Below are 22,620 nucleotides of genomic sequence, written 5' to 3' on the forward strand. Positions count from 1 at the left end.
TGAAGAACGGGATGATAGATGGATGTTCTTCAGGCAATTGTGAGATTAGCCTCCTTCCCTCCTCCAGCCCGGGGAAGGGCAATTGGCTGCTTGGGGAGCCACCCATGGACCAGGTTGTCTCACCGGGGGGCTTTTAGGGTCCCTCCCTTGGGCATTCTGTGGGCTGGAGGACAGCAGTGCCCCCACTGGGGGTGGAAAGATATGAGGGGAGTGTATGGGAAGGAAAAAACCCCACCAGTTGGAGGCTGGTCTAGACCATCCACGCGGGGACAATGATCCTGGGTAATGCAGATGGGATTATTTTGCATCAGATACATCAAGGTGCTTCTGTAAATTTATTTATTTATTTATTTTGGGCTGCGTTGGGTCTTCATTGCTGTGCGCGGGCTTTCTCTAGTTGCGGCGAGCGGGGGCTTCTCTGCGTTGTGGTGCGTGGGCTTCTCATTGCAGTGGCTTCTCTTGTTGTGGAGCACAGGCTCTAGGTGCATGGGCTTCAGTAGTTGTGGCATGCGGACTCAGTAGTTGTGGCGCACGGGCTTATTTGCTCCACGGCATGTGGGATCTTCCCGGACCAGGGCGCGAACCAGTGTCCCCTGCATTGGCAGGTGGATTCTTAACCACTGTGCCACCAGGGAAGTCCCCAAGGTGCTTCTAAAGCTGAGCTCTGCTAGCCAGGGATTTGATGAGATAGCATCACATTTGGGGTGCAGGTGTTAAACATGAGGACTGGAGGGGCTATTCCACTGTGTGTGTGTGTGTACACATCTTCAAAGCTATCACTCTCTTAGTTTGGATTCCCCAAGAAAAAGAAGACCCTGAGGCAGGGGAAGTCATTTAATAGGGAGGTGACACCAGAGGAAACACCAGGAGGGGGTGGGAAAGTCGCATGAAGGGTGCAGTTATTGAGCCGACCACCACTGTGGGTGACTGGAGCTGAAACCTGCTGGGGGATCTGGGAGCCAGTGTCAGACACACACCTAAGAGCCTTTCCACCTAAGGGGTGAGGGAGCCGGGGTCTTTGTACAGCACCTCCTATCAGCCACTGAATGAGGGCTGGGGTATGGGGAGGTTCATTTCCTGGTATTTCTGTCCTGTTACGCTGGCAGATACAGAGACTTTTGACATCCACAAATGCAAAAAAAGTGCAGGAGCTGGCAGGCTGAAGTGGTCACGGTCAGGAGAAGGTGGGCACGATGTTGGCAATGTCTGCTGTAATCCCAAATCCTCTTTCCCGTCACACGATCAGGATATATTTGGTGCTTTCTGTGTATCCTCCTCGATATTTGATATCACTCGGTTTTCAACTGGCAAGAAAATTATGTTGAAAGAGGGAGACCCACCAGACAAAATAAATTCCAAATTGCCAGCTCCACTCTTCACATCACACATCACATCACACATGCCAGCTCCACACTTCACATCACATGGAAGGCCCCGGAGGTAGAGAATCTGGACATCCCCATACCTTGGCTCTTTTAGGTCTTGGCTGAAAGGTTACCTTGCCTGAAGTGGAAAGTCTTCCTGGCCCATCTGCCCTGGTTTGGTTTTTCTGAAAGCTGAGGCCAAGGCAGGGGCCTGGGTGCAGATCGTTAATTTAGGAGGTGATCCCAGGAAGCAGGAGTGAGGGCTAAGGAGGAGACAGGGAAGGAGGGAACGTCAAAGTCAGTGGTGGTTCTGAAGGTTGCCATTCTGGAACTGGGATGGGCGTGGACCCCATCCTAGCACAATGGCCAGGTGGGCTCCCGAAACCTCACAGAAGGGCTGGGGCAGAAAAGAGAAGGAGCCCAGGTGTGCTGGGGTGCCCCAGGTGTGCTGTCTCTGCCTGAGCTGAGACCTCGCCCAGACAGGACCATGGGAGCATTTGTGTCAGATGCCCGGGCACTCCCTGTCCCCTTCTCTTGCTTTATTTTTCTCTATGGCACTTGTCATCATCCAGTAGACCGTACATTTTATGGTCTGCCTCCCCTGCTAGTATGTGAACCCTGTGAGGGCAGTGACTTCGGTCTATGTGTTCACCGCTCCCTCCCCTGCTCCTGGAACAGTGCCTGGCAGGTGGTGGTCCTCAGTAATATTTATTGAATGAGTGGAGGATGGAGGAAAGAAGGATTCCCAAAGTAAATTTCCTTCTTCCCTCCCTCCCCCCTTCCTCCCTTCCTTCTTCTTTCTCATGTAAAGAAAGGCTCATGGAAATTGAGAGAAGAATGGACTCATATCTGCTATCTCAAGCTTGCTCTGGAATTTATACTCTTTGAGTGGGAAGGTCAGCTGTCTGCAGTTGGGGTCCCGAGAAGCAGAGCTTGAGATAGGATTTCAGTGTGGATTAGTTTCCTTAGGGCTGCTGTGACAAAGCACCACAAATTGGGCGGCTTAAAACTACAGAAATTTATTGTCTCAGAGTGTGGAGGCTTTAAGTCCAAGATCAAGGTGCTGGCAGAGCCGTGCTTCCTCTGAAACCTAGAGGGGATCCTTCCTTGCCTATTTCTAGCTTCTAGTTGTTGGCAGTCTTGGCTTAGAGCTGCATCAGTCTCATCTCTGCCTCCCCCTCACATAGCCTGCCTTCTCTCTGTGTGTGTCTGTGTCTTTTCTTGTAAGAACATCAGTCATGCTGGATTAGGGGCCCACCCTATTCCAGGATGACCTCATCTTCAATAATCACATCTGGAACGACCCTATTTCCAAATAAGGTCACATTCTGAGGTACTGGGGGCTAGGAGGTCAACACACCTTTGGGGAATACAGTTCAACCCAAAATGGGACGCAAGAGAAAACCCTTCAGGGGTGGGTGTGAAGTGGTCTAGATGAAGGGTGACAGCCAAGCGAGGCTGAGCCTCAGCCTGGTGTGTGGTGGGGAGGGGACTCCGGGTCCTGGATCTCATTGCAGCATTTCCTCCTTCAGACAAGGGAGCCGGCCAGCCCACATTGTCACTCATTGGCGGGAACGTACTGGGAAATCCGATTTTCAGCCGGGCAGCCCTGGGCCTCCCTGAAGCCTCTATACTGTGGAACAGTGGTTCTGAACAGGGACAGTTTTGGTCCCAGGACATTTGTCAGTGCTGGGAGACGTTTTGGGTTTGGTGGATGGGAGAGTGCTGCTGGCCTCTGGTGGGTAGAGACTATAGAGGCTGCTAAATATCCCGCAATGCACAGGATAGACCCTACAACACAGAATTATCTGGCCCAAGATGTCTGTAGTGCTGAGGGTGAGAAAGCCTGCTGTGGGGTGAAGGGGAGGATGCAGGTTGGGGGGACGGAGCAGGGTCTGCGATGACAGGCAAGACGGGAGCTGGGCTGTTCCCTGTTGGGGAAGGAGGGTTTTCCAGGGAGAGACAGTTGTCAGGGGTCGGGTTTGGGCCAAGGGGAAGATGATGTGAGGGGCAGATCTCCAGGTAGCTGCTTTGCTTTTCATTCCAAACGTGAAAAAGGAGATACCGGTTTTGAACAAAAATCCACATCAAGCAAAATAGGCCTGCACTGGAGACAGAAAACGAAATCCTCACAGAGTACGCCCAGGCCGTTAGGTTGGCCATCACCGCTGATTTCCATTGGAGGCAGGCGTCTGCCTTCACCAGAGCCCTCCGAAGATGCAGTTGCGTGGGCGGGGGGTGGAAGCGGTTTCTCGTTTTCAGCCTGACTTCGCGGTATACGGGTCAGAGCAACTCTGAAGGTTTATTAGTTCTACGGTCTCTGCCGTGGAGACCCCGTGGGGACCTATAGGTTGCTGGCTTGTAGGGCCAGCATATAGGCATCTTCTGGCTCACGGCAGAATGTCCCAGTTGTTTTGTGCCTTTGAACATTGTGTCTTTGATCTTGACATTCAGGAAATTAGCAGCTAATGGATCTACTGCAGATTTTTTGGTCACATTGAGAACGCTGGGCCAAAAGATAATGGAAATGAAGACATAGAAATAACGAAGTGTGTGGTGTGATTGATGTGGTATGAAGTTATAGTGGCCGCTGAGAGAAATTCTCTCATCCAAGTGGATTGAAGTGAATTGATACTTTGGCCATTTAGAGGTGAAATCCATGTAGTCTCAACTCTTTTTTAAAAAATTATTAATAATTGTGACAAAATACACATCACATAAAATTAACCATCTTTCAGTGGTATTGAGTACATACCCACACGTCATCACCCCCCACCCATATCCAGAACTCTTTTCATCTTGCAAGAAATGAAACTCTGTCCCCATTAAACAGTAGCTCCCCACACCCCACTGGCCCCAGCCCCTGGCAACCACCTCTCTACTTTCTGTTTAACTACTTTGGGTACCTCATATAAGTGGAATGACACAATATTTGTCTCTTTGTGGCTGGTTTATTTCACTTAGCATAATGTCCTCAAGGTTCATCCATGTTGTAGCATGTGGCAGGATTTCCTTCCTTTTGAAGGCTGTGTAATATTCCATTGTGTGGATAGACCACGTTTTGTTTGTTTTTTCATGTGTCCATTGATGGATGCTTGGTTGCTTCCACGTTTTGGTTATTGTGAATAATGCTGCTATGAACATGGGTGTGCAGTTATTTCTTCAACCTTTTTTTGAGCCAGAAAAATATTCAGGATGAAGGACGTTCATTTTCTCCTGAGATCCTGTGGTTTGGGGAAGGAAGGGGGAGGGAGGTGGAAAGAGCAGAGGTCCCGTGGGCATGCCAGAACCTCACAGAGCATTAGGAGGAACCAGAGTTCTTGTTCTAGCCCTTTCACTAGTTCCCTTGTGACTGGAGTCATGTAACCTCGTAGGTCTTGGTTTGCTCGTGTCAAGTGGAGACATGGTACCTGCTGCCCGCTCCCTTGCAGTGCATCTCTAGGGCTATAAACTCTTCTCAGGAGAAAGTAGCTTCTGGCTGTGAAAGTCCCTCGAATTGAGGAAAATTACAAATGTACTGTACATTATAAATATACAATAAAAATATTGTACATATATAAACCAGCCATTTATTTAGTCAATGAATATTTGCTAGGTGATTGTCATGTTCTAGGGGCTGGGGCTACTAATTTCTCTCTGAGTTTCCTGAGTGTCTACCATGAGCCAAGCAATGTTCTACATGTGCTCACTTGTCTGTCTTCACAAGGGCCCGTTTTACAAAGTGGGGAAACTGGGCAGAGAGAAGTTAAGTAATCTTTCTGTGCTGAGTGGTAGAACTGAGGCTCTTTGGCTTAAAAAGTGATGTACCATAACCAAGACATTAGACTGGTTCTCTACAGCAAGCAAAACAGAGCCCCTGCCCTCCTGGAGCTTACATTCTAGTGGACGGAGATACTCAGTGAATGAATTAACACATCATGCCTGTTGGCATTGTCTCTGCCAGGAGGAGAAATAAAGCAGGATAAGGGGCTGGAGAGGGGTGGCTGAGTGGTGAGAGTGGAGAAGCTGTTCTAGGTGGGTGAGGAGATGGCATTTAAGTAGAGAGCTGGAAGGGTTGAGGGAGTGAGCCTGGAGGATGTCCAGGGGAAGAGCATTCCAAACAGTGAGTACAGGACGTGCAAAGGCCCTGAGGCAGAGTGTGTTGAAGGCTGGTGGAGAGTGAGTGAGGGGAGAGCAGCAGGAGTTGAGGTTGAACTGGCTTAAAAGGCCCCATCACATTGATCTTGTAGGCTGAGGTAAAGACTTGGATTTTATTCCTAGGGGTGACGGGAAGCCTTGGAGTATTTTGAGAAGGAGGGGTGACCCAGCCAGGCTGCCTGGAGAGAACTGTTCCTGGGGGACCCACAAGTACATATTTCCAAAATGTATAAAGAACTCCGACTAACATAACACTGTAAAGCAACTATACCCCAATTAAAAAATGAAAGAAAAAAAAAAACCTCCAATGACTCAAAAATAAAAGACAAAATCCAATTTTTAAACGGGCAACAATTTTGAACAGATGTTTCACAGAAGACTCATGCAAATGGTCTAAAAGCACATAGAAAAGTGCTCAACTTCATTATCCATCAGAGAAATGCAGGTTAAAACCTTAGTGAGATACCACTACAACCCGCCTACCAGAATGTCTAAAATCACAAAGACTGACAACATCCAATGTTGCTGAGGATGTGGAGCCACTGGAACTCTCAGGCAGTGCTGTGGGTATATCATGTGATGTAACCACTTAGGAAGAAATTCTAGTGGTTTCTTGTAAAACTAAACAGATATCTACCCCACGATCCAGCAGTGCCACTCCAAAGAGAAATGAAAACGTTATGTCCACACAAAAACTTGTACATGCATATTCAAAGAAGCTCTACATGTAATAGCCCCAAACTAGAAATTGCCCAGGTGTCCATCAACAGAATAAAGGATAACAAACTATGGTATATTCACATAATGGAATGTTATTCATCAATAAGAAGGAAAAAGGACCAATACAGCATGGATGAATGTCACAAACATTATGCTAAGTAGAACATCCTGCTGACAACCATTGTGAGAAATAGAAGTCAGACCCAAGAGAGCCCATATAGATGATTGCATATATATAAAGTTCAAGAAACAACAAAACTAAACTATGGTGAAAAATCAAAACAGTGGCTGTGACTGGGGAAGAGGATTGACTGGAAAGGGGCCAAACGGAAGTTTCTAGACTAATAGTGATAGGGCGTTGGATACACAGGTGTATGCATTTGTCAAACTCATCACTTAAGGTTTGCACATTTCATTGCATATAAATTTTATCTGAAAAATAAAAGAGCCATAAACATCAAATTCTGGTTAATGATATGCCTGCTGAAGTGTTCAGGTCACTCGTGCCTGCAACTTACTTTAAAATGCACTCAGAAAAAGATTGATAGATATGCGATAAAGCAAATATAGCATATTTTCAAAATATTAGTTGCAGAATTAATAACTGTTCATTGTACGAGCTCAGTGATGTATTTAAAGGGGTTCAGTGTACAATTATTTCAGCTTCTCCGTATTTGTTAGCTTTCATAAGAAAATGTTGGGGAACACCAGTTAGGAGTAATATGCTGCGGGCTTCCAGGTGGGAGGTGGTGCTGGCCGGACCCGGGTGTGAGGGGGAGTGGACAAGTGGCCAGCTTGGGAGACAGTTTGAAGGCTGAGTCTTTGATCCCCAGAGCCAGCCCTTAGCCTTTACACTGCAGCTTCAGGGGTGCTGTAGATGAGGGCTCTCAAACAGAGGGGGGTTCTCAAACAGGGAATGCTGCTGTTGCCTTACTTCCCGAGCATCAGAATCAGCCAGGAGCTGTGCCTGTGGGGTTCCCAGACCTCAGCCTCCTGGATTCCGATTTCTTAAGTCTTGGGTGAACCTGCACTTGAGTGAATGTGCTGGGAGAGTCTGACGTAAGTGAACTGCGGACCTCATTCTGGGAAGCACTTGGGTGGCCAGTGGAATGTTGAAGGGGCTTGGCTGTTGGAGCTGGACAGACATGTCTGAGATGGGGTCTCGCTGGTCGGCTGCTGTGTTGGTTTAACGAGCTGGCCTGGCTGTCTGCAAGCCCGATATAGGCTGCCATCAGGATGGTATTTTGTGGAGCCATCTGGGAAAGGAGCAGACTCCGGGTAGCGTGCTCTTAGATGTTCTTGGGGGATAATTCTGAGTCATGTGGGGTGTAGTATCTTTTATTACAAAGCCACATTGCCTGCTGAGGAACAATGTTTGATTTGAGCCCAGAAAAAGAAAATGTGCTTAGTCAAAAGTGATATTTGCACATCTGGCTGCTGGATATTTATGTTTCTGAAAACTGCTTTAATGTGAGATTTGCTTTGTCCAAAGGAACGCCTTTTAGACCTTCAATGCCTATAATTCAGGGCCCTGTGGCTTAGGAAGTGAAGTCTGTGTGTGTTGCCTTTGCAGCATAAGAGTCAGAGGAGGTGGCAATAAGCGTGTTCTGGTTCTCACCACGTACCAGACCCTGGGCTCGGTGTAATACTTAACGATTCCCCACCAGATGGATGGCACTGGCACCTGCATTTTATAGATGGGGACCCTGAGCCTCAGGAAGGTTAAGAAACTTACCCAAAATTGCACAGCTGGAGTAGGGACTTGAACCTGAGACTGACTGCAAGCCCATATCCATAACTGCTATGAAATAATCTATTTAGGAGGAAGTCCTGGCTGAGGACTTTGTAAATTGACTTACCGTGTAACTTGGATGTGATAAGACTGTATTTCTCATAAGTATACCCAGATTTTTATATCAGTGTGTATCTTGCTTCTTTCCACCTTTGGAGCCATTCAAAGGAATTCTGTGTTTGCTTGGAGCCCCTTAGGAGAGCCTTCAGAGTCTGAGGGTGGCCTTCTTCAGGAGCACCAAACTGATTGGATCTTTGGAAGAGGCCAAAGGACACAGTCTGATTTGGTAACCAAGTTGAGTGTCAGTGTGGGGACTGCTGTTTTGATTGAGCAATAGAAGAAAAATTGCATGACTCTGAAGTAAGAGATTTACTTTCTTAGGTGGCTCCCAAAATGTTGGTTACAGCCGACAGAACCCATCACAAACTGGCTTTGGTCAAAGAGGAAAGTCTGTGGTTGTGTGGGCTCCAGGCTCCACTGAGTCTGGGGTCCAGGTTGTATCCTGGGAATCTCTCAGCTGGAATGTTCCTCAGCCCCGCCTTCGTCCGTTGCCTTTCTTCTCAGGAAGGCCCTTTCCCCAGGGAAGCAAAACCCGGGCTTACCTCCTGCCAGCTGGGCCACACCAGTGGAAAGAGAGATCCTCTTTCCCGAAAGTTCCAGAAGTCCCAGGGAGGATTCTCAGGGACCTGGCCTCCCTCATCCTGCCCTCCTCACGCACAGTGGAGTGTGGATTCTCACAACCACTGGAGGCCTTGAAGTGGGAAGGAGTGCAGTTTCAGAGAAGGAAGCATGACTGTCTCCTTATTTCACTGCCGTGGCCACAGTTTTCTCTTTATTGCTGAAGCGTCTCTGGCTAATGTCCCCACTGAAGAACTTGGCAGGCACGGTTCAAGAGCTGGCCCTGGTGGCAGGCATGTGTCAACTATTTGGAACGTCCTGGCGGTGGGTGGGTGGACTCCTAGCCCTGGGAGTGTCTCCCATGGCCTCTTACTGTTGGGGTCCCTTCGGAGAGGAGCAGCCCTGGAGGGTGGACCCTAGTCAGATGGTCCAATCCCAGCTCCCTTCTCTGGGGCTCACTGCCCCCTGAGAGAGTCATCTATTGGCCTAGGTCGAGCTCCCCTAGAAATAGACCCTGAGATCAAGATTTGAGTGCAAGTATTTTATTTGGGGGGTGATGCCAAGAAGCACCAGTGTTATCAGGCAAGTTCCCACTGTGGGCATCTGGATTGTGACCCTCCTGGGCTCTCGGTGTAGGCTTCCCCAGGGGTGGGGGGCGCTGGGGCATGTGTTCACCAGCTCCCAGCAGGCACAGGTTGAAGGATGTTTCCAGAAGCGCTTAATTCCCTGGGCTCCTCCAGCCTGCCTTATGCATCTGAGGAGAGAGTGTTACCAAACCAAACCAGGGTCGACTCGCCTGCGTGCAGTAAAGCCAACCCACTGACACTGGGTCGTGGTGAAGGAAAGTACAGCATTTGTTGCAGGGCACCAAGCAAGGAGAATGGGCAACTCATGCTCAAAAGACCTGAACTCCCAATGGCTTTCAGGGAAGGGGTTTTAAAGGCAATGGGAGGGAGGGGGCTGCAGGGTGTGTGATCAGCTCATGCACAATTCTTGGATTGGTTGGCATCAAGGTGAAGTTTCAAGCATCATCAGCCTTCTGGTTTCAACCAGCCTAGGGTCTATGTTCTTGCGATCAGCAGTTTCCATCTGGAGGGGGTCAGCTTCCTATAAAAACAACTTAGGACTGTGTTTCAGGCCTGTATCTGTGTCTTTCAGGGAACTGGGAGTTGGGTGATCCTGCTATGTGGCGGATTTATAGTCTAAATTGGTACCAGTTTCCCGGCCCAATAGCTATTCTGTTTCTACATCTTCACGTTTCCTAATCATGAAGTCTTGAGCCAGCCTTCAGAGAATCAAAGGGAGGCCTGGGAAACTAAAGCAAAAGGCTTTTACTGCAAAGGGGCTTGTATATGGTTCCCATGCCCCCTTTTCTTTGGTAGTCCTCAATCTTGAGGGAAAAGAAAGGGAGTAAAGTTTTGGATAGAGAGAGAGTTCATCATAAACTCAGCAGAGGAACTCAGTTTTAGGGGGACTGGGTTTCAAGAGGACCCTGGTGGCCTGAGACTCTGTGGGCAGAGGGTCTGAGGGCTGGTCAGGGCCGGGGGTTGGGGTGCACCCTCAACATCGCCACACTTAACCTTGCCACGTCGAAGGCTCCGAGTGCAGGATCTTCCACGTTCCCCCTTCCCTGTCCATTCTTTCCTCTGGGCAGGAAGGTGCAAAGCAGATGAGCAAGACCCCTGGCTAAGTGGATGCCCATGGAGAAAAAGGCGCTGGTCTCCCCTTCTTGAGGAGGCGCCTCATGTTTGCAAGTGACCCTCTTGGCACCCGGTCTCTCTCTCGGTTTTGAGTGGGTGGGCAGGGAAAATCCCCAGCTCTCCCCACTCGGCCAGTACCTCCTTTCTGCTTATAGAGGTGGGAAAGGAGGATGGTTTTGAAAACTGCAGGACCAGGTCTCTGCCTCTTAAAAATCCCAGAGGGAGGTGTTGGGCCCAGTTTTTGCCAGCCCCTTGCTGCCTCTCTCTAGTCCCCAGCTTTGGGCCCAGGCAGCCAGTTCTGGCATCAACAGGAAAAGTCCCCCTCCACATTCTGTCCATGCACAGCTAAAGGCTTAGCCAGACCCTCCATAACATCAGCTTTTGTTATTTATTCTCTGTATCTTTGGCACTTAGAAGGAACTTGATAGGTGTTTTTTGAATTGAATAAATATCATTGTGTAAAGAGTGTTAGCTTTTGAGTTAGACTGACCTGGTTAAGGTCCTGGCTTCACCATTTACCGCTGAATGAACTTGGGTTCAACTCCTCACCTTTAAATTAGGGATAATAATGCTTACTGTGTGGAGAGTTGGGGGAACATTGTGAAGATAACAATAGCAACATCTGACTTACATAGCACTCACCATGTGCCAGGCATGGTGCTAAGGCTTCTATTGTATTCACTACTATCATCATCCCATTTTATGGATGGGGAAACTGAAGCATGCATTAAGTAACATGCCTAAGGCCATAGAATTGGGATTTGAACCCAGGCTGGTCCAGCTCCAGGGTTGTGCACTTAGCCACTCTACTCCACTATATTGCCTCTTGATAAACCAAGATCTGGCACGCAAAGCACCTGGCACCTTCACTATACACTGAATAGTGGTGACCAGGAGCTCAGGCACCAGGAGGTTGGGGAGGGAACTGAGGAGGGAGGAGGGCAAAAAGAGGGAGGAGAGGTTGGGGAGCAATTGAGATTGAGCCATGAGGAACTGGCCTTAGAATTCGATTCGTGTTTCAATATGTGCTACTTTGGTCTTAACCATGCCCCAGGCAAACGAAGTTAGAAGGAATTTAGGACATTTTTTAATAGCAAAAATGGTGATGATTTGAGGTACCCAGAGGCATGTGCTGATTGGGCCTAGTACCTGGGATCTGCCTGGGGCCGTACACGCCCCAGCCTCTCCTGACTGCATAGTGTATTTGGTGATCACTGACCACCTGATACCTAAATAGGCAAGGCCCTTGACAAGGCATATGTCAGTTTTTTAATGAGAAGCCATCTTTAACTTGTCCTAAGCTGTTGTCAGCCTTGACCCTCTCGTCAGAAACCTGTCCTCTGTGTGTGTTAGTTAAAAGGGTTTCCTGCCCAGGTTTGGTGACCAGCAGTGTTGGCACCACTATGCAGCCAGGGCTGGGTGCAGACCAGAACCTTACAAGGCAGCATTAACTAGAAGTTTCTTTCTATGTAGTCCTTCTTGTTTCTTCCTCCTAAAATACAAATGTAGTTTACATTTCAGGCCTTAAAGTGAGCTTTTGATTCCTAGTTTATAACATGAACTGGAAGGGGAACCAGGGATGATTTGAACCAGTCCTATTTTATACATGAGAAAACTGCAGCACAGAGACGTTGAGTGACTTATCCAAGGTCACACAGCTTTCAGTGACAGAAAGGAGACTAGAGTTAGGTCACCTGATCAGCAGGCAGGAGGTCTTACTACTGGCACATACTGCTTTACCCCACAAGGGAAGGGATCTATAGTGGCTGCGAGTACAGGCCCTAGAGTCATACAGACCTGGGTTCAAGTCCCAGCTTTGCCACCTTCTACAGATGTGGGTCCAGGAAAGTTAACTTTATCATTTCTTTCTTTTTTCTTTTTTTTTTATCATTTCTAAGCCTCAGTTTCTTTGTCTATAAAATGGGAATCATGTGGTGTGCTGGAACCAGCTTGAACTGGCCTGTAGAGTCAATTGTTATTTTCGGGAATTTCACAAACCCGCTGACTTCATACTGGCAGATTGAAAATCAGCCCCTGTGTATGAAATTGACAGATGCTGTAGCATTTGTAGTCAGAGCCTCCCCCTTCTGCCCCCCCCCCACCCAGAGCAGAGCCTGACACGTGTATACAGTGGTGCCATGTCATGGTCAAGAGCACGACCCAGCAGTCCCAAAATCTTCAGGCCAGAGTCAGTCCAGCCACTTCCAGCGGTGTGACCTTGGGCAGTTACTCAAGGTCACTGGTAATAATGGAAATTGCTGACTCTTCCTGAGTGCTTCCCACAGACCTGGTACTGTTCTGGGGCTTCCCGTGTAAGTTAGAAAACCACCAGGGACTATCATTCTCCCCATTTTAGAGAAAGTGAGACAGAAAATTTGAGTAACTTGCCCAAGGCCATGCAGTCAGTGAAGGAAGGAGGCTCCATTCAAATCCCAGCGTCTGCTCTTGGCCGCCACCCTGTCTCGTTGAGGTTCATCTTCCTTCTTTGGAAGATGGCAGGAATAGCAACCCTGGCCTCAAAGGTTGGGGTTAGGGTGGGATGTGATAACGCCTGTGCTGTTCACACAGGCCCTGCACGTGGCAGGGCCTCAGTTGACGTGCGCTTACTGCTGGTAAGCACTGAGTAAATGTCACTGTCAATCATTACCATGATGATTGCACTAAAATCTTCCCAGCCGAGGGAGTGCGACTCAGTTTGACCAAGGAGATGAAAGCAACATTTGCCAGCCGAGCCATTCATCCACTCCAGCTGGGGTTGAGAAGGCGAGGCTGTCACTCTGAGTGGCTGGCAGGCTGGGTGGTCCAGGCATCTGGCGGTGCACCCCAGAGAGGATGCTGGGGCTCTCTTCAAAGAGGGAGAGGTTGAAAATTTCCGCGGGCTGTCCCGATGGCTTGAGCACACACAGAGGGCAGGTTCTGGGGCTACCAACATGAGTGAGACCTGATCCCTTCCTTTAAGATTCTCATCGTAATACAGTCGGCCCTCCATATACAGGAGTTCTGAATACAGATCCAGTTGGTTGAATCCGTGGATGCGGAACAGAAGACCAACTATACTGCACCATTTTGTATAAGGGACTTGAGCATCTGTGGATTCTGGTATCTGAGGGGGTCCTGGAACCAGTCCCTTGCAGATACCAAGGAACGACTGTATAACAATAGTAAGCATTTGTCAGTGCTCCCTGTTTCCTAACACTGCATGAAGCGTTTTCCATGCATGATCCCGTTGAATCACACGAACCTGTGAGGTACAGTGATCATTTTACACAGGAGTAAACTAAGGTTCAAGTCGATGAGTGACTTGCCTCGGTGTTCAAGGAATAAATGTTGGAGCCGGGATTTGAACTTAGGTGACTCCGGAGCTCAGTACTTCCTCATGACCTGGAAGTGCCTCTGAGAAACAAGTCAGGGCCATCAGTAACTATGATACAAGGTGAAAATCAGTGGGACCAAAGGAGAACGGTCTGTTCGTTTCAAGCAGCAGCAAATCTGACTGTGGCCACCTTAAGGGAAATGATAAATAAAATAATAGATCCACTTACTAAATGCTGGGCTCTAAGCCCTTCCCATATATTAACCCATTTAATTCTTTCATCAATTATATATGACAGGTGCGCTTACTGTCCCTATTGTACAGATGAGAAAACGGACGTCGGGGAGTTAGCGAACCTGCCCAAGGTCACACAGTAAATGGCAGAACCAGGCTTCATACCAGGATCTCTGGGAGAAAAAGAGGGCAGTATAGAAAGGGTAGTGGGGTAGTTCATAAAAGCAAGGGAAGAATTGAACCCTGAAGGCTCCCAAGCAGCTCTGGGATCCTTTGGAGCAGATCTCCACAAACTTCTTTCTAGAGCGGCACTGTCCAGCAGAAGTATAACGTGAGCCACTTATGTCATCTGAAATCGCCTAGTGGCCACATTTAAAAAAACTAAGAAGAACCAGATGAAATTTATTCTGTACTATTTTATTTAATCTAATATAACTAAAATGTTATTTCCATGTGTAATCATCAGAAATTGTTAGTGTGAAATTTTTTTTTTTTTAGTGTGAAATTTTACATCTTCTTTCCACGCTAGATCGTGGCCTCCATTGTCTATTTCATGCTTACAGCACAGCTCAGGTCGGAGTAGCCATCGTCCAGGTGCTCAGTGGCCACAGGAGGCTGGTGGTGTCTGTTCTGACAGCGCAGCATTAGAATGAGAAGATGGATTGACTTGGATCCAAGGATGTGGGGTTGCTTTCTTTCTCTCTCTCCATTCCAGTTTCAAATTTCCAGGACACAGGGAATCCAGAGGGCCTGCACCTTGGGCTGGGTGTCTTGGGCAGGTGCTGTCAGTCACCCCCAGAAGGCGTGGCCCTGTTTGATCTGGACAGTTACTTCAGTTGGCTTTGGCCTCAGGATGTGTGTAATCCCAGTGCTGGGGGAAAGGAGAGAGGGAGAGATGAGATGGAGGATTTAGTTCCTGAAGTGTTTCTGCCCACACTGGTGACTCTGCCAGCTTCCTTGGCTCTGGTGCCCCTTTGAACTGGCACAGGAATTAAACTAGGCAGACAGGTCGGTGCACGGAGGCTGAAGGTCGGATCAGCTTGCAGACACATCTGGAAGAAAGGCTGTACATCCTAGTGGGGGAACCCGCTGGGGAATAGCTCCAACTCCCCACCATCCAGGGCTCTCTCGATGGCCCCTCACACGTTCTCAAGGCCCATGGCAGAGGTCCCCTTCAGCACCAGGCCCTACTGAGGCCCCGGCCACCCCTGGATGGTCCAGGTGACTACACTACCTGCGCTTCAAGCTTGTGTGATAGAGGAAGTTGGTTTCTGTGTGGCAACAGGGTGCTAACAGAGACTGCTTATCTGCAGCACGGAGAGGCCGGCCGCCCCTCATCTTCTGGCGGGAATGGGGGCTGGGACTTGCCTCCTGTGACATTTGTGAAGTGTGTCGGGACCCTTTGGGCCACCAGGGACACAACCCCAACTCAGGCTTCCTTTATAGGAGATGGGAGGAGAGATTCTGGCTCAGGGAACTAAGAACCCCTGGAGTTTCCCGAGCTTCAGGCACAGCTGGATCCAGAGGCTCGAGCCTTGTTCTCAGGGCCACCTTTTTCTCTTTCTCCATCCCTCAGATAGCCTCTATCATCAGACAGCCACCAGCCAGCTCACAGCCTGGCACCCTGTATTCACTTTCTATTGCTCCGTAACAATCACAAATTTAGCAGCTTAAAACAACACCCCTTCATTATCTCACGCTTTCCAGGTACGGCCGAGCTGGGTGCTCAAAGCCCCACCAAGTTAAAATCAAGGTGTTGGCTGGGACTTTGATCTCATCTGAGGCTTGGCGTCCTCGTTCAGACTCCCTGGCTATTGGCAGAATTCGGTTTTGTGTGATTGTAGACTGAGCCCTCAGCTCCTAGCGGCCTCCTGCAGTTCCTGCCTTGCGGCTTTCTCTACAGATGGCAGCTTCTTCAGGGTCAGCTTGAACCTGAACTGGAGAGTGTTTGCTGGTGCTCCTTATCTCTGACTTTGAAATCCTCTTTTAAATGGCTCGCCTGCTGAGGCCAGGCCCACCCAGGATGATCTCCCTTCTGGTGAACTCAGAGTAACTGATGAGGGACTTAATCACATCTGCAGACTCCCTTTACGTTTTCATTAATGTAACCTAATCATGAGAGTGATGTCGGATCCTCTACACAGGTCCCACCCACTCAAGGGGAGGGGATTGATTGTTCAGGGAGGGTAAACTGGGGTGGGGGGTGTGCACCAGTCTTGGGGACCATCTTAGAGTTGGATCTTCCGCATCCCCCATGGGGGAGGACTCTGATTGGGCGGTTTGGTCACATGACCAGCAAGAGGAGGAGTTACTCTAGTGGGGGGTGGGCGGGTGTCAAATGCCCGGGGTTAGCCCCACCCAAACCACAGCCAAAGAGGTTTTGATAAGTGGGAGGGATGCTAAATAGACAGAAATAACAGATGCATCCTATAGGGCCCCTCCAAAACCTAAGACTGAGAGAAAGTGTGGATTTTCATAAGTGAGGGCTTTTAAGGGCAGCAGGTGTAAGAAAGGAAATGCCCTTACCTTTCTTCCTTCCTTCCTTCCTTCCTCCCTCCCTCCCTCCCTCCTTTTTTCCTTCCTTCCTTCCTTTCTTTCTTTCTTTCCTTCCTTCCTTCCTCCTTCCTTCCTTCCTTCCTCCCTCCCTCCCTTCCTTCCTTCTTTCTTCCCTTCTTCCCTTCCTTCCTCCCTTCCTCCCTTCTTTCTTCCCTTCCTTCCTTCCGTCAATAGATGTATTAGACTTACATCTGACAGACCTGAATTCTGATCCAGACTTGACCAAGTGTAAGTATGCCTTCATCTATTCAATAAACATTTACTGAGCACTTAGGGCACTAGTGTTGTCATAGGGACCACTTGCTGTGTGACCTTGGGAAAGTTACTTGACTCTTCTGAGCCTTAGTTTTCAGTGGGGGATATGGGGATAAAAGCCCAAGAGCATAGTTGTCAAGAAGGCACAGTCTGGAGCCAGCCTCCTTAGGTTCATACGCAGTAAACTGCTTTTACTCATAACACTTCTGACACCAAATGTGTGGGGTTTTTTCTCCACCAGCAAATTCTCCATTTCTCTAGACACCAACTGGGAGTCCTGCAAGTCTGTTCGATTCTGATACTAACTGCTTGGAGTTAGCTCAGACCCCACAGGTTAAGGGCTCAGTCCCGTAAGACTGCCCCCACTTCAGATGGCCAGTGCAAGTCCCAGGTTGTCAACCATACTTCTGACCCACCCAGCTGTAAATCAAGGGTTCTCACGACCTCTTACTCAGGTTCCATAATTTGCTAAAATGGCTCACAAAACTCAGGAAGGCACTTATTATTATCAGTTTATTATAAAGAATACAACTTAGAATGGCCAAATGGAAGAGATGCTTAAGGCGAGGTATTGGGTGGGTTGAGGGGGGAGAGCGTCCATGCACTCTCCAGTGGTACCATGTTCCCGGTACCTCAATGTGTTCAACAACTCAGAAGCTCTCTAAACCCTGTTATAAACCCTCTCCGCTTCCCAGATGATGGGGGTTGGGGCTGAGAGTTCCAACCCTCTAATCTTGCCTTGGTCTTTCCGGTGACCAGCCTCCATCCTGAAGCTATTTTGGGACCCCCAGCCTAAATCAGTTATCTTATTAGCATACAGAAGATACTCATCACTTCAGAGATCCCAAGAGTTTTAGGAGATGTATGCCAGGAACTGGGGACAAAGACCAAATACGTATTTCTCATTGTATCACACCCTGGCTCTGCTCCCTGCTCACTGTGTAAGGTCAGGCACAAGTCTTAACCTCCCAGTGTCTCAGTTTACTCATATGTGCAATGAGGATAATAACAGTCCGTCTCCCAGAGGGCTGTAGTAAAGATTAAATGGGAAAATAAAGGAAAGGGCGCGGAACTCAGGGCCTGGCACATGGTGTGTTCTCAGTCGTGTTGGTCGTCGTCATCATCAACATCAACAATCACCATCATCATCATCGGCATCATTATGGTTATCAACGGGTTCTTTTGAGAACTGAATGAGATAATACATGCCACACGCTCCACCCCACGTGTGGTACAGAAGTATTCAGTCAATATTTTCTACCGCGGTTGTTCATTTATTTAGCGAACATGTTAGCAGGGTTTCCCATGGGCCAGCTCTAGTGCAGACTCTCAGTCTAGACAGAAGGTCTAGACAGTTAGAACCCAGTGTCCTAAGTTGTGCTCTGCGCTGGTGCCTCCCTGGGCTGAGGTTCCTGGGGGACACGTTCACTGCTCTATGCCCAGTGCTGTACCAGCGCCTGGCTCAGAGCAGAGCTTCTGTTTGTGGAATGAATGACCTGTTGGTAGCATTTCCTCTGAGAGTCTGAGGCCTGTGGGAGGGGCCCCTGTCCCCACCTGGGGGGTGGGGTGGGAGCATGGAGGGAGGTTGGGTGGTCTGGGATGTTCCGTTTGCCTGGCACGTAGTCGGACCCTACAAGGAATTTCACAGCATGAGATGGAGGGAAACTGAAGCTGGGGAGTGAAGAACCTCGTAGATGGCGTTTATCCTGAGGGGCGCATGGGGGCAGGAGCCACTGAAAGATGACAAGTAGCAGAGACACCTGGCCAGGGTTGCATTTTCAGCTAATCCTCTGGGGTGTTTAGACCAGATAGGTTAGAGCTCACTCTCAACACTACTGATCTTGGGCCAGATCATTCTCATTTAGGCGGGACTGAGTATTATTAACAGCATCTCTGGTCTCTACCCGCTAGATGCCAGTAGCACCTCCTACCCCAGTTGTGACAACCAAAACTGTCTGCAGGCACTGCCAAATGTCCCCTGGGGGCACATAGCCTGGTTGAGAAGCACTGGCTGAGAGAAGTGTGAGAGCAGAGGCGGTTGGCCTGTAACTAGTGGGCGAGGCATCCTGCTGTGACTGAGGGCAGGGGTGGGCTCGGAGTCGAGGATGTTCAGTTGTTGGAAGTGACACAGGGGACGAGGGTGAAGGAGGCCTCCAGGATCTTGTTCAGTTTGCGGGGCTTGCTGGCTGGGGGAGCTGGGCAGTGAGGAACAGGTGGGGATGAGTGGGGGTGGTGATGGATAGTTCATGTGGGGATGCCGTGGTTGAGGATGGCCGTGGCGCAGCCACGTGGAGATTTCCTGTGGACTAAAGTTAAACTCCCTAAGCGATCGTGTCCCATCCCATCACTTGAAACACCTGTGTTATCAGTTTTTCTGGGGCACTTGTTTAAAATACGAATTCCCAGGCCTCTCCTATGGAGAATCTGATCAAGTAGGTTTGGGGAGGCCCCGTAAATCCCCCAGGGATGCTTCTGATGAGGGCAGCTATGGAAACATGGAACTTTAAGCCTAGGCCTGTCCCCTGCCTGGATGGCTGGCCGACACCTCACTCATGATACGTTCAAGACTGAACTGTTGATTTCTCCCCAGATTGCTCCTCCACACATGTTCTCCACATCCATCCGTGGTATCAGCATTTACCCCTAAACCTAGGAGTCTTATCCTTCAGCCATCAGCAAACCATGCCAGCCCTACCAACCACTTCCAGTTTCCTCCACTCCGACTGTGTGGTCCAGGCCACCTTCACCTCTCACCTGGATTATCGTAACTCTCCTATGGGTCTCCCTGCTTCATCCGTTTGCCTACCTCAATATATTCTCAACACAGCAGCCAGGGAATCTAGTAAAATGAATATCGGCTCAGGTCTTTCTCCTGCTTCCAACTTTCCAGTGGTTTCCCATCTCATTCAAGATAAAAATCTAAACAAGACCCAATCCCTTCTCCCTCCAACCTGTTTTTCCCTGTTGGTGGCCTCCCTCACTCTGCTCCAGCCATACCAACTTTGTTGGGTTTCTCAAACACACCAAGCATGGGCCTGCCTCAGGGCCTTTGCACTTGCTGTCTCTGCCTGGAATGCTCTCCCTTCAGATACCTGCATGGCTCCCTCCTTTCTTCATTTAGGTCTGCCCTCAATGTCACCATCTCAGAGAGGCCTTCCTTGACTTCCCTCTTTAAGAGCAGCTCCATCACTTTCTATCCCCTTAGGCAGCTTTATTTTTCTTCACAGTACTTACCACTAGCAGACTTTGCAAACTGATTTCTTTATTATCTCTTCCTTCCACTACAATGTGAAGATCAAGGGGATGGGGATGTTTTTCTGTCTTGTTCACTGCTGGTCCTCCAGTGCCTGGTAACATAATAGATGTTCAATAAAAATATTTATGGAAGAGAAGCAAGTAAGGAAGAAAGGAAAGGAGAAGGAGGAAAGAAAACGTATAAGGCTTAGGCGGGACTAGAACTTGAAAGAAATCAGCATGTTTGGGACACACAGAAAATATGATAGTTGAAACCCTAGGCATCGACAGCATTTACCAAGAAACACTGTATAATGTAAAAAGAAAAGGTGACCATGAGTTGAATTCTGGGGAAAATTGCATTTAAGGGCAGGGGAGAAGGATGAGGAACTATGAAGACCAGGAAACAGAAGCTAGAGGGAGAGGGAAGGTAGGTGAGAACCCTGTCGTGCGTGGCGACAGAACTGCAAGAAGAGCTGGTCTCCACTAGAACTTCGTGGGGTGTCTTATTATGCCCCCCGTTTTCCCCAGGAGGAGAGGAAAAGAGGCTCAGAGGGGTTCAGCAGCATGTCCAAGGCCACACAGTGAGTATGTGGTGGAGCTGGCATTGGGTTGTAGGGCTGTGACTCAGTCCTCCTTATACCACCACTGTTATCAGTTTCCTATGGCTGCTGTAACAAGTGACAACAGATCGGGTGGCTTAAAACAACAGGAAAGTGTTCTCTCCCAGTTCTGGAGGCTGGAAGTCCAAAATCAAGGTGTCGGCAGGGTCGGGTTCCTTCTGGAAGCCTTGAGGGAGATTTGGTTCCATGATCTTTTTCAGGGACACAATTCAACGCATACCAACCACCCTACCTCCAAATACTGGGGTGGGAAAGAGAGGTAAGGGCGAACATAGAAGGTGCAGCCCCGCCCCGGAGAAATGATAGTACATGAAAAGTAAAATAGCCTCATAAAAGAGTTTGTTACAAGAGGTGCAGAGAAGTGAATAATTACAGCATGAGTGGAAGAGGGAGTCAGAAGGAGAGACAGCTTCCATCGGAAGAGGAAGGAGGTGCAGCCAGAGAGATCTTTTAAAAATGCACGTCGGATTAGGTGATTCTGTCTAAAGCCTTCTTGGCTCCCTGTTCCTCAGGATAAGTCCAAACTCCTTACCTGGCTGCAAGGCATGAGCTACCCTGCTTTTTCCCCCCAGCCTCAGCTCTGCACCTTGCCCTACCCCAGCCCCTCCCCCTTTACTTGTCCATATAGGCCTTTTCCGCTGTTCAGTGCACCTGCTCCTTGGCCCTCTAACTCCTGTTCCTACTTCTGCAGGGGAGTCTCAGGAAAGTCGGTTGCCACAGCGCCCTGTTATTCTTCATAGCACACACCACAGTGCTAATTAAATCATCTCATTATTAATTCGTTCTGCATAATAATTCATTAAATAATGTTGACTATCAGGAACTGCATTACAGCGACCTTGACCGTCTTGCTTACTGCTGTGTCCTCTGTGTCTAGCATGACTGCCCAGTCAACAGATAATTATTGAGCACCTACTGTATGCTAGCCCTGTGCCTGACATGTGGTAGACACTCTATAAATATCTGTGGACTGGATGATTGGGTAAGGGGTGGTCTAATTAGGTGCCTAAGACACAGAGACGCAGAGGGGGGCTTTCTGTGCAGAAGTGGGATGAGCAGACGAAAGAAGGGTCCGGGGCTGGACCCTGCTGACTCGAAAGCCCTCCCTTGGCTGGCAGAGCTTCCAGCCACTTCCCTGCAAGTGCCCTGGCCCATCCTGGATGCTGCTGCTGCTGCTTCTACTAAAGGGGGGACTCTCCCTAACTGTCCACTGTTGGTCCTTCATTATGGATGCTGGGTAGCTGGAGACAGGGCTTCATGTCTGCCATTCAGGCTTGGGTTGATAGTGTTGCATATTATGGCGGCATCTCTGCTAGAACAGCTGTCTTTACTACAAGATGCTCACTGGGGGCCCAATTTAGAATAGAGTCAGTATCTCACTCTTTCAAGATGCTTGAGTGGATCTGAAGTAGGTTGATCTAATTTGGACAGCCATTGAGCGCTAGACGTAACTCTCAGACATCAAAAGATTGAGCCTCTCTCCCATCTTCCCTGGAAGGTTTAGCTTCATACACAGGGTATAAACAAACGTTTCTCTTGGCCAGCATTCACCCAGAGTCTGTTCTATACCTGGGGAGATGGACGGAGGTAACATAAAATCACTACCCTTGACAGCCTCATGGGCAGAAAGATAGGAGAAAAGAGGGTCACTACCTCAGAAATGAAAACAGAGCCTTACCTCACACCATACACCAAAACCAAGTCCAGATGGTCCAAGGACTTTTTGAAAAGCCAAACTTTAAGTTTTAGAAGGAAAAAAAGGAGAATATCTTTATGACCTAAGAATAGCAAAGCATTTCTGAAAAAGTCATAAAGTATGAACCATAGAGGCAAAAGATAAATGCATTCTACCACTTTAAAACTATAAACTTCTGCTCATCAGAAAACATGGTAAAAAAAAATGTAAAAAACAAACCACAGACTGGGAAAACTATACACATGTATTAGTTTGCTAGGGCTGTTGTAACAAAGTTCCACAAACTGGCTTAAACAACAGCAATTTACTGTTGCACAGTTCTGGAGATCCAGATGTTGACAGGGCCATGCTTCCTCTGAAGGTTCTAGGAAGGGTCTA

At 48.7% G+C, this 22,620-nt stretch overlaps 1 protein-coding gene across 1 annotated transcript in view; it reads left to right on the forward strand.

Annotated features, from left to right (window-relative positions):
- Positions 1 to 22,620, forward strand: part of SYT17 (synaptotagmin 17) — an 83,121-nt gene that overhangs the window by 15,360 nt on the left and 45,141 nt on the right. The window lies entirely within an intron of this gene.

The sequence above is a fragment of the Balaenoptera acutorostrata genome, chromosome 15, assembly GCF_949987535.1.
Source record: "Balaenoptera acutorostrata chromosome 15, mBalAcu1.1, whole genome shotgun sequence".
Taxonomy (NCBI): domain Eukaryota; kingdom Metazoa; phylum Chordata; class Mammalia; order Artiodactyla; family Balaenopteridae; genus Balaenoptera; species Balaenoptera acutorostrata.